At 43.5% G+C, this 15,195-nt stretch overlaps 1 protein-coding gene across 2 annotated transcripts in view; it reads left to right on the top strand.

Annotated features, from left to right (window-relative positions):
• The window catches only part of LOC119656728 (protein deltex), a 149,870-nt gene that overhangs the window by 96,675 nt on the left and 38,000 nt on the right, over nucleotides 1-15,195 (top strand). The gene's annotated exons all lie outside the window — the stretch shown is intronic.

The raw sequence follows: 15,195 nt of genomic DNA, 5'->3' as shown, positions 1-15,195 counted from the left end.
ATAAACACAAAAGGATCACTTTCAAATCGAACTTTATTACACACAACAGAACTTATAATTCAACTTGACTTTATTACACACAACAGAACTTATAATTCAACTTTACAGATTAATACTTTAACGGGCAGCGTTACCGCGTCGGTGGCGAATATAGAACAACTGGGCGCGGGAAGCTACATGTACACCACATTTATGGAAACTGCAATTTTGCTGATTAAGTGATTTACCGGAAACAAATGAAAAAGATGCTGACGCAATGTCTGCACTTTGGAATGTTAATGTTGACCCTTTGTTTGGTCTAGGTATAGTTTTACATCTTGAAGTATTTTCGCGTGTTTATCCGTGTTGTTGGTATATGTAACTTGCTTCCTTCATCAATCTCCTCTTTTAACTTTTGCTTAAATTCTGTTATAGCCTGTGCTTCAGAATCGTGTAGTTTGATCGCGCTCGGCGGAGAATTAAATCGTGGAGTTACTGTATTATACCCTTTGGTCCAATTAGTGGTGATACTCCGCGGTATTTCCCTAACCTTAAACGAAACCGCATCCAGAGTGCAGTACTCTAGCTCAATGAGCGTGATGGGAAACCTTCTTTCTAAATTTGTTCCATTACACGTGATCGGAATCTTGTCCCTCTGTCCCTTGAATATCACTCCGATTTTTGGTTTCACATGCCCGATATACGTACAATTGTTCCACGGTTTCAACGCGCACCAGTCGTGCAAATTTTTACTTCCCTGCACAATTTCCTTAATACAGGTTGGCCCTGATCGAATCAGCTTTGCTACAAATAAGCCTGGAAGGATCTCAGCAGCATCCTCCTACAGGAAGAACTTGTCATTCTTAGGTCCCACAAATACAACCCGAAAGGGTTCCGCTATTCCCAGATCCCAGGTGAAATTCTTCGCATCAGGGGTTGTAATAACTGCTATATGCTTAAATCGATCCTTAAATGCAAGAGGAATCAGGTACTCTACTGTGACTAGCTCATTTTGCAGCCAAGCTGCTACGGGATGTACCTCAAATATTCGCTCAGGCTCTTCTAGTTCTGGCAGGACTATCCCAGGGAACTCCTTGTTTGTACGGGAAACAGGAGCTGGTGATGCTTGGCTGCGATTTCCCCTATTAGGGTCTTTATCCCCATGGAGAATTCCGATATCTCTTGCTTAAACATGGCCTTCCCCTGTTCCTCCATCATCTTATTGATTTGCTCCTCGACCTGATGGTATTTCAAATCCGTTATATTGAGCGTTAAGGCCGCGATTCTGGCCTGGTGGTGCTTCATAGTCGCCACTTCGTGACGTTAAGCTACATCTCGATAACCTTTTGTCTAGATACAGGTTTTAATGCCAATACTTTTGCCTGGATCTCTTTGAATTCTTTTTGAATGAATGAATTGCTACTTAATTCTAAACTCATAATATTTTGTCTGATTCCTTGAATTGCATCCTGAAGTATAGTTTTCGTCTTAGTTACAATTTCTGTCCGTCCCATGTTAACTGTTACGTAACCGTTAGGAGTCACTAATGGTGTCAAAGTCAAGGTTGCTGTCACCGGTTGCAGCACTGATATGACTGCTATGATAATCATTACAATTTTTGCGAGATTGACGATATCCTAAAAATTTAATTTTTGTTAAATTAGCTTTGTCTGGACAATTTCTATTCTCATTTTCTGACGAAAATAAGGCATGTCATCCTATGTAAAATTAATATTCTTATTTTTACTTATATAATCTGCTATCATGCAAACGAATACCCCACAATCGCTGGTATTCTTCTGTTTTGGTGCTTCTTGCATATGTTCCTTGATAAATTTTGTCGCTAATTCTTTTTTGCGTTTGTCTACGGATTCTTCTTGCAAGTATTTTTCTAATGAGTTTAATACGGTTTGGTTCAGCTTACCCATTGAATCATAGTATTTGATCTTATGTTTCCTCATATCAACTAGCGCTAAACACCAATGAATTGATCCCACATGTATTGGTATTAAAATGATATCATAATTGAAGACATCTATCTTTTTGGTCCATCTGCGGACGGAATCGTACCCTGCTTCTAATAGTTTTCGAATAAAAAAGGTGTTTGGGAGTCCTATAATAGGGCGCAGGTCGCCCCAAGTCCAGGATTTGGATTTGGGTGAGGACGTAACGGGCTTGGATGGCGTCAATGCGGGGCATTTGAGAGGAGTCGTAGAGGATCTGGTTGGAGATGTATTTGGAGCGGTCTTCGTTCTTGTATATGTTGGTGCAGTGGCGGAGGATTCTGCGTTCTTTGCAGCGGATTCGTTCGATTTGGTGAGGGGAAGCATCGGACCAGAAGATGAAGCCGAAAACGAGGAGGGGACGGATAAGCTGTTTGTAGCAAAACAGCTTGACTTTCTGAGGAGTTGGACTAGTGTATTTTAGGGTTGGGTAGAGGGATTTGAAGGCTCCTGTTGCACGGTTCAGTGCCTTCGTGATATGTGGGACGTGGGATAGGCGGGAATTGATTGTCACCCCAAGGTAGGTGACTTCTTTGACGGTTGGGATGGTATCGTTGTGGATCTTCAGCGATAGGGTTGAAATGTCGTTCCTCATTTTCGGTGTCATCTTAGCGGTACAACGAAATACGATGGTTTCGCATTTTTGTGGATTTAGGGACAGTTTCCAGCGGGTGAAGTACCGGTAGAGCTCGTCCAAATAGGAATTCAGGCGGGCTTCACCGGCAGGGATACTCCGCTCCATTTCCGCCTCGCTGCAGCTTAAATACCCTCGGTCGCCAAGTCCATTCGCAACAACCCGGAACTTACATTTTTGCTCAGGTCAAGAAGCTTTATTTGTAAGTTCCAATCAAACAAAAAACAGTAAACACAACAGTTAGCCGATGGGCGATGTCGTCAGAATATACTCATGTGCTATGGTGTCGGTGACCACATAGCTCGGCAGTAAGCCGGAACACGGAATCGCTTGCAAGTTGCACATTAGCACATGTGCAAGTTGCACATTAGCACATGGATAAGATTGTTATTTCCATTTCTTTCTTAATTAAAACTTGCCGAAATCCTTCTATGGCTTCATCGACTGTAACATATTTTCTAGACGGTTCTGTTGTTGTTGTTGTTTTTGACTTCGACGTCGGCCATGATGATGAAATATGATAGCAACATCGGCATCATTTTGAAACGACGTGTTCGTTTCTGTTGAAACTGTACTAACAGTCATAAGTCGAAAAGATAATGTCACTTGCGCTGTATTGTTATCAGGTAGCACGAGATTAAACGCTAAATTGTTTGTACTTTCGTTGGTATTAAGATTCACCACTGGCAATGGGCTACCTAAAAGAAAAGGCACACCAAAACCTAACACAAGAAATATATTTAAAAACTCCATTTTATTCCAATCGATTTGCGAAAACCAACTAATTGTATATTTACCGTCATGAGATCTATTTATACTGCTCTGAACGATTGAAATTACTTACCTTTTCGGCTACTTCTATTCCATAAAAAAGAGGGAGGGAAAGAAAACTTTTTTTTCTAGTCTACATCCATTTATTATTATCATATGAATCATTTTATTCTAGTTTACATCCATTCTTATATTAAAATGTCCTCAGGCATATGTTCTAAACCCGTCCTCTCTTATGAATCGCTTATCATCTAGGTAGTTTAATGCAATTTTATTAATACATTCTGTATACAAATTATGCATCTTAGACCTAAATATAAACGTGTTACCTCTAAATATTTTTTTTCTAAATAGACAATCACGATAATCATCTAAACTTAAACCATCCATTATTATTTTCTTAATTCCTTTAGCTTTTTTAACAAAACCGCCATTTTCCACGCTAAATGAGTACATTTTAGATCTTAATCCTATAAATTCGGTCATTATCTTACCATTATTTTCATCTTTCATCAAACCCAAGACTTTAGCATTTTTTTGAGGAATATTATATCAATATCAGACAAAATATCTTTGTAGACATCTTGCGTTTCGATAGTGTAAATGAAACTGTCTGTATCCATATAATTTAGAATTAGCTTATCATTATACTTGGGTTTTATATAATAATAGTGAAAATCATACATTTTCAGTTTGGATAGATCAAGCACAGTAAATCCCAAGTATATTGGTTTAGCTTTCTTTTCGAAATCTTCCCTGGATATTCATTTTAGTTTGTTTGCTCTCTGTTTCTTAATCAGTTCTATTTTCTCCGTACTTTTTAACTGATAACTTCTGTGCCAGATGCAAAACGCTTTCAAAAATTAGAATCCTGCAGTGAAGTACAGACAGTCTAAATTCAATAACCGTAGAACTTATATTTTACATTTGTTAAAGTTTTTAGATGTTTAACTTTCTTTACTTCGTGTCACCGTATGCTCGTTAGAGGCAGAAGTCAGACTCGCTTCATGTGTTTCTCTTCTGCCCCTAACTCATGGCACACTTTTCTCGCCGGTCCTCCACTCCCGTGGCGAGCTCCGCAAAGTGGATAGATCCGCGCCATCTATTCGTTCGCATTCACAACATTCGAAATAAATTTCAAATGCTGCGAATCCTGCCGCGCCACATCACTCCGCCCCCAGATGAAACCTAGGGGTTTCGGCGACTGATCCCGGAACTTCGTTCGCCGTCAATCCACAAAACGGACACGACGCTGCTTCGGGGCGGACACGGGTTTCAGCCTGGACAGAGAGACCGCCTTCCTGCGTCCACCGATCTCGAGCTGGAAGAAATGTTCTCCCCGCTCGAGAACGCGGTACGGGCCCTCATATGGAGGCTGCAGCGGCTTCCGGACGGTATCCGTCCCGATCAGCACGTGCGTGCATGTGTCCAGTTCCTTGGGCGAACAAGCAGGTATGGACGAGTGTCGAGTGGGTGGTGGCGCTTTGATGCGTCGGAGATTGTCCCTCAGCAGACGCACCAACCCCGACTCCGTGAGACCCGATCTCTTGTCGAAGACCGGATCGCTTGGGAGTCTTGGGTTCTCCCCGTATACCAGTTCTGCGGGGCTGGCAGCAAATTCCTCTCGTCGGGTTGTACGCAGGCCGAGTAGGGCGAGAGGCAAGACTTGGGACCAGGACGGATCGTCACGTGCCATAATGGCGGCTTTCAGCGTCCGGTGCCAACGTTCTAGCATCCCATTGGATTGCGGGTGGTATGCAGTAGTCCGCTGGCGTTTAAAACCAAGGAGTTTGCCTAACTCGGAGAAAAGGGTGGACCCAAATTGCATTCCCTGGTCAGTGATGACCACTGCAGGGACGCCAAAGCGAGGTATCCACTCTCGACAGAGGGCTTCAGCACATGATTGCGCCGTAATGTCTTTCAGAGGTATTGCCTCAGGCCACCGCGTAAACCTGTCGATGATTGTGAGACAATACCTATAACCGTGCGAGTCTCGCAAAGGCCCTACTATGTCGAGGTGTATCGTGTGGAAACGCTTGGTAGTGCGGGGGAATGAGCCCACTTCTTTCCTTACATGCCTGGAGACTTTACACTTTTGGCATGCGATGCACTCTCTGGCCCAGGAATTGATATCCTTGTTCATGGAGGGCCAGAAGTATTTTCCGGTGACTAACCGGTTTGTTGTCCTGATGCCGGGATGCGCCAAGTCGTGAACTGCGTGGAACACTTCCTTGCGAAATGTGGCCGGAATGTATGGCCGAGGTCCCTTTTCCGAGTCTTCGCAGCAGAGAGAGAGGTTTGAGCCGAAGATGGGCAACTCCCGAAATTTGTATTTGGGGTTGGATTTGAGACTCTGAAATGCTACGTCATCCTCCTGCGCCTTGGCAATAGCCGAGAAATCGAGTGAGGCGGGGATGTTAACTTCGGAGACACGAGACAAAGCGTCAGCAACTATGTTGTCCTTGCCGGACACGTGCTGGATGTCTGACGTAAACTGGCTTATAAAGCTCAGATGACGAAGCTGACGAGGGGACGCTTTGTCGGGCTTCTGTTTCAAAGCATACGTGAGAGGCTTATGGTCCGTGAACACTGTGAACGGCCTGCCTTCTAGGGAGAAACGGAAGTATTTGATGCTCAAATACGCGGCGAGCAGTTCGCGATCGTAGGTACTGTAATTCCGTTGAGCGGAATTCAACTGCTTCGAGAAGAAGCTCAACGGCTGCCAAACTTGATCCACCTTTTGGTGAAGGGCAGCACCTACTGCGATGTCAGAGGCATTAACAAAAACGGCTAGGGGTGCATCTTGCAGAGGGAATGCCAAGAGTGTAGCGTCAGCCAGTTGTTGACAGGATTTGTCAAACGCGCAGATAGCCTCTTCAGACCACACGATCTCTCGTGTGTCCTTAGTTTTGGGGCCAGACAAGTACGCGTTCAAAATGGACTGGAGATGGGCGGCCTTGGGCAGGAAACGACGGTAGAAGTTCAGCATGCCCAAGAACCTCCTCAACTCCCTCACTGTCTTTGGACGCGGGAAGCTTGTTATCGCTTGCACCTTGTCTGGGTCGGGCTGTATTCCTTCAGGGGAAATGAAATGGCCGAGGAATCTCACCTGTTGTTGAAGGAATTTGCATTTCTCAACGTTTAGGACTAAACCGGCCTCAAGGAGACGTTGAAAAATGCACTCGAGATGGGCTAAGTGCTCAGACTCAGTGGAAGAAGCGACCAAAACATCATCCAAATATACGAAACAGAACTCTAGGTTTCGCAGGACTGAGTGAATGAACCTTTGAAAGGTTTGCGCCGCATTGCACAATCCGAAAGTCATCCGGGTGAACTCGAAGAGTCCAAAGGGTGTGCATATTGCCGTCTTTGGAATGTCTTCAGGAGCTACTGGGATTTGGTGATAAGCCTTGGTTAAGTCCAAGGTCGAAAAGATGCGGCAATTCGCGAGGTGATGCGCAAAGTCGTGGATGAGTGGTATTGGATATCGGTCAGGAACAGTCTGTGCATTTAGCCTTCTGTAATCCCCACATGGGCGCCATTCGCCGTTTGGCTTAGGGACCATATGCAATGGGGAAGACCAACAGCTGTTTGAGGGCCTGCAGATACCCTGTTGAACGAGTTGTTCAAACTCTTTCCGTGCAATTGCCAGTTTCTGAGATGGTAGAGGACGCACCTTCGAGAAGATCGGGGAACCAGTAGTGATAATGTGGTGCTGCACATTGTGCTTCACTGGTTTGGAGAGACTACACTTGGTAGTAATCTGGCTGAACTTTTGGAGAAGTGCCCGAACACGAGAGTCGGTAATGTCTTCTAAAAGAACGGAAAGATTATTGCCTGGGTGAGATACCATATGTCCCGACGAATTAAGGTTGGTCGTGGAATCTATAAGAGACTTGTTTTGCAAGTCCACCAGCAATCCATAGTGACACAGGAAGTCTGCGCCTAGTATGGGGAAGCTGACATCCGCCAGGATGAAACGCCACGAAAACGTCCTACGCAAGCCAAGACTCACGTCCACTTGCCTATACCCGTACGTGTTTATGCGGGAGGAATTTGCTGCCGCAAGTTTGAGCGGTTGTGGGAAAAGTTGATGTTGCCGAGGTACGGGAAGAACCGAAACCTCCGCACCAGTATCGATGAGGTAGCTGCGCCCGCTGAGGGGGTCGAAAATAGTTAGGCGACGTGGCGCTGCGTTCTGGGTGGCCGCCGCCAAGACCCCCCGCGGACCTAGTTTTTTGCGGTAGGAGAGAATCTACACGGTAGCGTACATCTTGTCGCTTTATCCCCGAATCTGCGGTGGTACCAGCAAATCCCTTGGTCCGCGGACTGTCCTGACGACCTGCTACCTGATCGCCCTTTTCGGGTGGCAGACCGCGAGCGTGCTCGCGATCTGGCGCCCGAACGCTGAGCGTCCAACGTCGCCCGCATCTCGGCCACACTGGCTGTTAAAGCGGCTATCTCGCGCCTCAAGTCACCCACCTCATCCGACGGTGGTTGAACGGCCGCCAAGGTTGGGCGTACGTACACCTCCTGCACCTGGTCGGCCGTCGCTGCCAGTTCCTCCAAGGAACCGGAGACGCAAGCGAGGATCGCCTGGGTGCCCTCCGGGAGCCGTCGCAGCCAGAGCGACCTGATCAGGTCATCGCCAATCTTGCTTCCACCCAATTGCCTCATTTCGCGAAGCAATTGGCTGGGAGTTCGATCACCCAACGTTAAACCCGCCAGCAAGTGGTCTAATTTTGCCGACTCGCTTGCCGACAGGCGCCTGATCAACTCGCTCTTGAGCTGTATGTACGATGCCGACTTCACAACGTCGGACACCAGAAGAATAGACTCCTCGTCCAGGCCGACCACCGCGTAGTTGAAGCGGGTCGCGTCCGATGTGATGCCGGACATTTGGAACTGCGCTTCCAAATGCACGAACCACAGCTCCGGGTTCCGCCGCCAAAACGGAGGAACGCGTACGGCGAGGGCGGTCACTTGCGGGTCCGATGGGCCTGCCGCGTCTTTACTGTCAAACGACATCTTGTTTCACGAAAAGTACGAGTTGTAATGCAGGCGCGGTGAATTTAAAACGAAACGCGGTGAATTTTACACTGACACGGCAGGCCGCACCCACAAATGCACGCACGAACAGAGAAATGGCGACCGAAGCGGACGCTCTCCAGCGCAGACCAAAAACACCAACAAGGAAACGGAGAACCCGCGATGTGAAACACCTAACGCCGTCTCTTGCAGCGCTTTCCGATTATTATTATCACAATTTTTTTTACATTTTAATACTATAATAAACAATCAGTGCACAAATTCAAAACTAAACCTGCGAGTTGATTGAAGCGAACTGCTGATTTTGTGGTGGCTGTTGTTGCTGCTGTTGATATTGTTGCTGTTGTGCTGGCGGTTGATTTTGATGTTGTTGAACTTGAGGCTGATATTGTTGTACCTCGATGGGATTTTGAATGCTTCCGCCGTTGCTGCGTTGTCGATGTTGAAAGGTGGTCGCGCTCGTTGAATTGATGGTGGCTGCGGCAGTGATGCTAACGTCTAGCGCTGCGGTGCTGGCTCTGCTGGTGGTGTTGCTGCGACTGTTGCGGCTGCTGCTGTTATTGTTGGGGGATCACTTTCGCTACCTTGATTGTGCCGGTAATCACATTTGGAGTTTGCGACGAAATAGCCAGTGGAACGATAGTTGCGGAGGAGGCAATGTTCAAGTTTTGTGCGATGGTCTGCCCGCTTGATTGGTTCACGCTGACGATTGGCGTTATAGACTGCGGAGCGGGGCTGGACACGCTGGCTCCTTGCTGCAATGTTCGCTCCGGGGTCACCAATTTAGCTTTCTTTTCGAAATCTTCCCTGGATATTCATTTTAGTTTTTTTGCTCTCTGTTTCTTAATCAGTTCTATTTTCTCCGTACTTTTTAACTGATAACTTCTGTGCCAGATGCAAAACGCTTTCAAAAATTAGAATCCTGCAGTGAAGTACAGACAGTCTAAATTCAATAACCGTAGAACTTATATTTTACATTTGTTAAAGTTTTTAGATGTTTAACTTTCTTTACTTCGTGTCACCGTATGCTCGTTAGAGGCAGAAGTCAGACTCGCTTCATGTGTTTCTCTTCTGCCCCTAACTCATGGCACACTTTTCTCGCCGGTCCTCCACTCCCGTGGCGAGCTCCGCAAAGTGGATAGATCCGCGCCATCTATTCGTTCGCATTCACAACATTCGAAATAAATTTCAAATGCTGCGAATCCTGCCGCGCCACATTGGTTTGTCGTAGCAAGTAAATACTCTATCCATTTGGATAGCTGCCATGTTTGGTGTGAATACAGTTGTGCTGTGAAAATTGGGTTTCAAAATAAGCCTGAATGTCTGCCTTGACTCTCCCAATCGGTAACAATTTTTACGTCCTTTGTTTTGTCGACGTTTTCCATTGTTTTGCCTGCATTATTCAAAAGTTTGAAAAAAATTTTCTTGAGAGGATTTTTACTCATTTTCCTGTAATGGGTATTTAAATCGATATATTCCTTCAGCCAACTGGATTGTTTAAACTGTAAAATCCTGTAGATGCGAGTCAGTTTCAAACCATTTTGAATGCATTGCTGCAGATTCCGATAGTGAATAACATACTTTTGCTTCTCTGTTAAATCCACAATCAGTTTGTTAGTTTTCGAATTATGCGGGGTTTTATTTTCTGGATATAATGGCAAATCATTGTGCTCATCATGTTTTGATATTAGATACTCCAAATCAACTTCCAATATGTATCCAATATCCGAATCTGCTGCAATATTCAAAACATCAAAATCAACTATATTTTCAATCCACTTGAATTCAGCATAGGGCTGTGACGTTGCCCATCCGTATAGATTATTGGCATCTACATACATTAAATATTTGGAAGGATCCTCTTCTTTATAGTTTTTCATATATTTATTATTTGCAGTTGAATGGCGATGCGAACATTGCGTAATACCCCCCCCTAATTCCTCTTTTCACAAACTGATGCATTTCGATATCTGTGAGAAGCTCCAGTTTTATGGATGTAATTTTAAGCATGGCATCCCATGATAAGTGAGGAGTCGTATAATATTGACGAGGATCAAGCCCATATATATTTTTACAAACATTTCGAAAATTTTCAAAAACATCTGTTTTCAGATACAACTCCAAATAGTCGCACATAACGCCACAATTGAATTGCTTCCAAACGTTGAGCGCATGTTGATAATCTGCTTCTTTGCACTCAGTGTTTGACATCTTATTGAAAAATTTCTCTCGAGATTGTAATGATATGAATGGAAATAGGTGATCAGGTCGATCATCCTGAGTGGCCGATAACGACCTAGAGGGCAGAGCTACCCCAAAAAACTAAACAAATTGGCTAAATTGACCGTGAAGGTCCGCCTACAAAAATTGAAGCTCCATCAAAGTGCTCGGTTGACACGTTCTTGCACGCCTCTGTGCTAGCCAGGCTCGGGAATGTGGGGGGTCCTTTGAGCGCTTTGATCCCTCACGCTTCATTACTCAAAACAACGTATCTATTCCGATGCGCGGGTCCGCACCGGATTCTAAACTCGACATTAATACGGATTTCGCGACGGCCTATCGAAGGACAAACAGAACGCGAACTAAAGTTGGAAATTAAAGGAAAAAAAAACGGCTCGACCGCGCGCGTGGAGCCGTAAGTCTCCGGACCCGAGTGCCTCGATCAAGGAGGGGAAGATCCACGACGGTTCACTGTCTCAATGATCGTCTTTTCCGCCTCAGATATGGTATGAGGCACGGTCTCTGAGGTTCCCACCCTACCTCGACATCCTCAGGCCGGTTATTCACTTTGAGGATGTCCCTTTTTAAAACAGTTCCGCGGGAGGGAAAAAGGAGGATCTGAAAGGGAGGAAGTCCTCAAACCACTGTCACACTATTCACAGTTCATTGTTCAAATCAATTTCATAACAATTATTAAAAATAAAGAAAATGAAGATAAAATTCAACCAAGGAAAAGAAAATCAATAAAAGAAAAACAAGAAAAGAAATAAAATAATAAGAAACTAAGAAAAAGAAAAATAAAAACAATAACTCACCCCAAGTCGTCACTCCGAGCTCGGTTGGCGGCTGGTTTACAAAGTTCTAAAAACAAATTTATTAAGGAAAACGATTAAAAAAAAATTAATTTCATTCATTCATTCACTATTTTCGACACTAACGATCCATCCCGTCACAAATTAAATCACATCACTTTCGTCGGCTTGAATTTCTTCATCATTCTTCCCTCCAAATGTCAATTCTTACTTCCTCTCCTTCTTTTCTCCCGTCTGGGCTACTTCGCCTTACTTCCTTTCCTTCCCCGTGCGCGCCACGTCAACAATTCATTCTTTTCCTCTCCTTAAACTCACTTGCTGCTTTTCCCCCTGTGCTCCTCCAACCTTTCACCTTCTCCTTTTCTTTTTCCCGCTTCCGGTTCCTCCCCGGTGCTCCTTCAACCTTTCAACTTCTACGAACGCCAAATCGAAATTCCCCGTTCTTTCTCCGCGCACCGCTTCAACGCTCCAAAAAGCAAGCCTCTCACCGTTCTTTGTTCGCGCATCGCTTCCCACGCTCACAAAGCAAGACTCTCCCCGTTCTTTGTTCGCGCACCGCTTCTATTCCCGCTACATAGCCTTTCTCACCCGCTAGGCAATGTTGCGGCAACATGCGAGTTATAAAATATGAAACAAATTTCTTGTTTTATTTTATTTTTTATTGATTTAAAAAAAATAAACTGCTCTTAAATTTTATTTTAGCTCTTTTCTATGTGGAAGCAGAAATACGAATGAATCAATTCTTAACTTAAATTTCTATCTCAATTTCTCCTAAACAAAGGATTAAAAGCTTAATTGATTTTGAGTGTTTGTTTAATTCTTATTCTGATTTTTCTAATGGATTTTTAATGTGTTTATAAGATCGCTTCATCATATTTCTTTATTCGATCTTATAAAAGGAATTTGGTTTAAACTCATTACATAAAGATATTGTTGGGTAGATTTTATTTACGTTTGAGTCAAGAGGCGACTCTAATGAATTTGTTTCATTAATTACATTATTAGGTTGGGACTCTAATGTGTTTATGTCGTTATTAGGTTGGGTTGGATATGTAACTTGCGCATGCGCCTGCGGATGCGGCAAATCATTCGCCTCTTGTCAAGATCAATTCGCCCGAATGCATTCAATAATGTGCAATCTGCGGCGAACATTAAGGCAATTGCACACTATTAAATGCATTGTTTAAACAAATTAATTAAGAAAGAGCCGAATGAGATTCCGCTCCCGTCGCGCAGCCGCGGTCATTACAAGATGGTAGAGAAGTTTCATTTAGTTGATCCCAAGAGTTTATGTATTCATAAGGAAACACACCCTTTCAAGTAAGAAGACTGAATTTTTCGCTATCTCCATATACCCCTGAAACAGTTTTCAAATCTTTAGGAGCCAGATTATTTACGAGTGCATCAAGACTGCTATGCATGAATCTGAACGAATCCAAAAATCTTAATTCAATGGTTTCAGAATCATTAGGGGGTATTTTTTTGGAAAGCGAAAAGTACAGTTCCTTATTAATGGGTATTATTGAAATATCTCCATCAATACTTGCCAGCTCCTTGACAAACAAATGACAATCATACCCTGAAAAGTTATGAAATAGAATTGGGAAGAAATTTGGAATCTGAAACAAAAGATTGCATGAGTTATGAGCCGGGCCTCTATACTTTCCGGTAAAGTGGCAATGTTCAGGAACTCTATCACTATCCAGCATTTTCTTACGAATGCAACATAGAGTTGCTTCTCTTTGCGTTTTTTCCTCATCTAAAGTCAAAATATCTGACGATTTGGGATTCTGTATATGATTTGTATAGAAGCATTTTAAATCAGATACTAACGAATTTATAAATTTTTTAGGAGAATATGGTCTCTTGTATATTCTAAACTTATCTAAACTAGAATCGTAACAACACTTAATATAGTAAGCAAAAGCACACGGTGAAGAGTTGTTGTTGACGCTGATGCTGGATCTGGCTGACAACTTTGAATATTTTGAAGTAGACATTCGAAATCTGCATAGACTACAAAAGGTACATCTATTTATCTCTCGAAATGTCCATACTCCAACATTGATTTCTCCGGAGATACCATTTTTGCTACAATTTTGCCGCAATCGTTTTCATGACTCTTCAGCTTTTCCGTTGAATAAAAATGCTGAAGGCATTTGTTGCATATGAATATTTTTGAGCAGTGTGATGTTTGTTGCTCGTATTAATCTATAGAAAATAAAATATATGAAAGGCTCTGAAAGAAAGACTAATCTATTATATTCTCTTACCTTGACATATCTTTAATCCAAATGTAGTGTTTTTTTCTCCATATTGCAGCAGCAAGTTGATGTGGTGCACCTTTTCCTCCTTCGACAGGTGGTATGGCCCGGCCCCACAATCTTTTTAATTTCTGAATCGTATCCAAATAAATTGATGCTGATTGATGGATTCAGCTTCTCGAACACACTAATGTCTTTCACTTTAAGGGGGAAATCAAGCCCCCAAAAGTTTATAATTCCTCCATTTTTTAGCACTATTACACTATATGTGATACGGGGGTAGTTCAATAAGTCTTTAGAATAAAGTATAAAAACAATTTTTTTGAGTAAATTTTTTTTTTATTTTTCAACATAATTTCCTTGGAGCTCTATTCACTTGGTCAATCGTTTTTCTAGTTTTTTTAATCCTTCAGAAAAGTGTGTTGTAATGATACGAGTGGTTATAGGAGATCAGGTCGATCACCCTGAGTGGCCGATAACGACCTAGAGGGCAGAGCTATCCCAAAAATCTAAACAAATTGGCTAAATTGACCGTGAAGGGCCGCCCACAAAAATTGAAGCTCCATCAAAGTGCTCGGTTGACACGTTCTTGCACGCCTCTGTGCAAGGCTCGGGAATGTGGGGGGTCCTTTGAGCGCTTTGATCCCTCACGCTTCATTACACAAAACAACGTGTCTATTCCGATGCGTGGGTCCGCACCGGATTCTAAAATAGACGTTGATTAGGATTTCGCGACGGCCTATCGAATGATAACCAAAACGCGAACTAAATCGGAAAATAGAAAAGAAAGAAAAAAAAAAAACGGCTCGACCGCGCGCGTAGAGCCGTAAGTCTCCGGACCCGAGTGCCGCGATCAAGAAGGGGAAGATCCACGACGGATCACCGTCTCAGTTATCGTCTCTTCCGCCTCAGATCTGAGGTTCCCACCCTTCCTCGACATCCTCAGGCCAGTTATTCACTTTGAGGATGTCCCTTTTATAGCAGTTCCGGGGGGGGGGGGGGGGGGGGGGGGGGAGGAGGAGTCGAAAGGGAGGAAGTCCTCAAACTATGGTTAGATTATCTACGCATCATTATTCAACATTTCATCCAATTTCATAACAAGTTAAAAACAAAGAAGATGAGAATAAAAAAAAAGTAAACAATAGATCGAATTCAAATAAGTAAAAGTAAATAAATAAAAAAAAAAGAAAATAAATAAAAAAGAAAAACAATAACTCACTCAGGACGTCACGAGCTCGGATTGATGCTGGTATACGAAATTCTAAAAAAAACGATATGATGAGGAACACAACACCTCCGCACAGCTTCATTCGCTTCTACAAGAACCTCTTCTTTTACTTCTCTCGATCCAGAACTTCTTCTTTTCTTCATCCTTCAAAACAAAGCTCAACCACAACTCTCTTCTTCACCTCCGCACAGCTTCATCCGCTTCCACAAGAACCTCTTCCTTTACTTCTCTCGAT

This window comes from Hermetia illucens, chromosome 5, assembly GCF_905115235.1.
Source record: "Hermetia illucens chromosome 5, iHerIll2.2.curated.20191125, whole genome shotgun sequence".
In the NCBI taxonomy this organism is placed as follows: domain Eukaryota; kingdom Metazoa; phylum Arthropoda; class Insecta; order Diptera; family Stratiomyidae; genus Hermetia; species Hermetia illucens.
The sequence above is the reverse complement of the archived record's forward strand: the minus strand, read 5'-3'. Positions and strand labels throughout refer to the sequence as shown.